At 44.4% G+C, this 2,978-nt stretch overlaps 1 pseudogene; it reads left to right on the forward strand.

Annotated features, from left to right (window-relative positions):
* Positions 1-942: 942 nt before the first annotated feature.
* On the forward strand, positions 943-1,971 carry LOC119279130 (annotated as a pseudogene).
* Positions 1,972-2,978: the final 1,007 nt, after the last annotated feature.

The following is a 2,978-nucleotide window of genomic DNA, read 5'->3' on the forward strand; positions in this document are numbered from 1 at the left end:
GAAGCACAGCTGTGCTTTTGACGGAAGCATTGGTCGTGCTTCTCGTGGAAGCAAATACGTGCTTCTTGCGGAGGCACATGTTATGCTTATCGCAGTAGCAAATCTGTGCTTTCACGAGAAACACAATTGTACTTCTCGTAGAAGCACCCTTTTTTTAAGAAGGACGGTTGTGTTTCGCAAAAAATGAAAAATAATTTTCTCCAACACCCAGATAATTAGGCAAAAACCTAAAAGCCAAAAAAAAAACCATCTAAAATCCATAAACGTGTAAAAAGAAACCCAGAGGGAGTGCCCAACACAAGATAAGTTACTGCGACTGGACGCACCACTTCACATGCTCCAAGGCCAGAAAAATGATCATTACGGGAATCCTAAAGGATAACCGTTGGTTAGTTGCTCCCTAGAAATAGAAACAAAACTCGAAAGAGGAAATCAGAGAAAAAAGTGAGAAGTGAGAAACAACAAATATGGTGAAACCGATAAATTGCTAACCAAAAACGTTGCCCCCTACACGTTTGGGCAACTTGAGGATTAGCGAGTTTAACGTCCACTGACGAACATTACTTCATGACCATGCAAAAATATGGACGGATACGCATTGAGAGCATCTATCGATGTGCCTTACTGACAACTCAAGGTTTCTTCACGACCTAATCATCACAATTCACACCCAATGTGCGCCGCCGACGTCGTCGTATGATTCAAGGGACGTGTCTGCGCGTACGTACATATACTGTACATATATCTCTTGATTGCAACGCAAGCATGGCACGGCTGCATGGCCAGGCACCTTTGCACGCTAGCTACATGCCTTGCAGAATCCTCCAGCGACGTACGCACAAATAGTGAGGACTATATAAACAAACGATCATCAGATCACCACAGCAGCTCACAACCGTCAGCAACAAATCACACACCAGCAAACGCATCCACAGATACTTGAAGGGCTGACACAGCTAGCGGCAGATATGGCTCCGGCTCGAGTTGCTGCAGGGGTGCTGCTGGCGGCGATCGGCTTTGTGCTCTCTGTGGTCGCGGACAACCCGACCACGACATCGCCGCAACCCTTCGTCTGGCAGAAGGCGCATGCGATGTTCTACGGCGGCGCCAGACGCCTCCGACACGATGGGTAATCAACTAATCATTCAACTCACGCCTCTACATCAATCTAGTGCGTGCATGCCCGTTTGATCTTGTTCTTATCTGCACTTACACTTGCGATGTGTTCTATGTATTGCAGGTGGCGCTTGCGGGTACGGCAACCTCTTCTCTGAAGGGTACGGGATGCGCACGGTGGCTCTGAGCACCGTGCTGTTCAATGACGGCGCTGCGTGCGGGCAGTGCTACAAGATCGCATGCGACCGGAAGCGAGCAGACCCGTTGTTTTGCAAGCCTGGCGTGACGGTCACTGTCACTGCCACAAACTTTTGCCCGCCCAATGACGCCCTCCCCAATGACAACGGAGGCTGGTGCAACCCGTCACGGCCACACTTCGACATGGCCCAGCCAGCCTGGGAGAAGATTGGTGTTTATAGAGGTGGCATCATCCCTGTCATGTACCAGAGGTATATATGCGCCTCTTATAAGTCCAAAAATTAGTTCGAAGTCACCGAAGCCACATAACTTTAACTCCTATGCCCACTGCCATACAAATGCAGAGTTCCGTGCGTGAAGCGGGGTGGCGTGAAGTTCAGAATCAATGGTCACGATTATTTTAATCTTGTGCTTGTGAGCAATGTTGCTGCAGCAGGCTCAATCAAGTCCATGGATGTCAAGAGCTCCGATTCGGACGACTGGATACCTATGGCACGCAATTGGGGCGCTAACTGGCACTCGCTGGCGAACCTCACCAACGAGATGCTCTCCTTCAGGCTAACCAACACCGATGGACACATACTTGTGTTCAACAACGTTGTGCCAAAGGGATGGAACTTTGGGCAATCATTTGTTAGCAAATTGCAATTTTACTGAGCAACATCTGCTGACCAATTAATTTACCAGGGCAAGTGATGGATTTGTAATAATTACACAGCATTGCGATGAAATGGATTTTATGGTGCTTAATGTGTATGTTACTTATAGCACTAGTCTAATGTTACCATTCAATTTTTATATACTCATTTGTGTAATTTGTAATGTGTATATAGATCCAATTAATTTTATTGATTTCGTATTCTTCAGATTCAATTATATGATGCATTCTGTAAACAGATTATGTCATTGTCTGGATATCTACATAGTGGTACGCCATTTGCATAGAAGAACATAAAAATATCCATGTATAAACCAGAAATATGTACTGCTACACAACATATATAGTTGTTTTGTTGAGAAATGAACAAAAGAGCTGAGGAGAAAAACAAAATAATCACTTGTCTTGGATTATTTATTAGTATGTTTTGAATAATGCAAATTGTTGATGCAAAATTTTATCGTTCAAGTCCATTCTAGACAACCTATTTTATAAGTTGAAAGTTTTGTAGAAGACGTTGTAACAATAAGTTTTTTTCTTTTTGCAATTCTAGCTCAACCCTCCTCAATTCAAACGTAATTATCAGTTCTTATTACTCACCGATAGGTCTATATATAAGGTGGTTGCTACTATAATAACCTGATAGACCAGCCCACTCAACGTTCAAAGATGTCCACGAATGTCGAGAGCTCCACGAATTTCCACGACTGGACGCCAATGGCATGCAAATGGGGCGCCTGCTTGCGCTCATTGGCGAGCTTCACTTGCATGATGCTTTCCTTTAGACTAACAAACACTGATGGTCAAAAGCTTATGTACAACAAACTTGTGCCGGGGGTGGAACTTTGGGCAAATATTTCCTAGAAACTTGTAGTTGAAATGAACAATGTGTGTGGACCAGTTAATCATGACAGATTCCTGACAATTATGCATTGCGTAAAATGCAAATTGTGATGCTTAGTGGGGCTGTACTTGTAGCACCGGTCCTATTCTATGTGACAATTTC

Source organism: Triticum dicoccoides, chromosome 3B, assembly GCF_002162155.2.
Source record: "Triticum dicoccoides isolate Atlit2015 ecotype Zavitan chromosome 3B, WEW_v2.0, whole genome shotgun sequence".
Lineage (NCBI taxonomy): Eukaryota > Viridiplantae > Streptophyta > Magnoliopsida > Poales > Poaceae > Triticum > Triticum dicoccoides.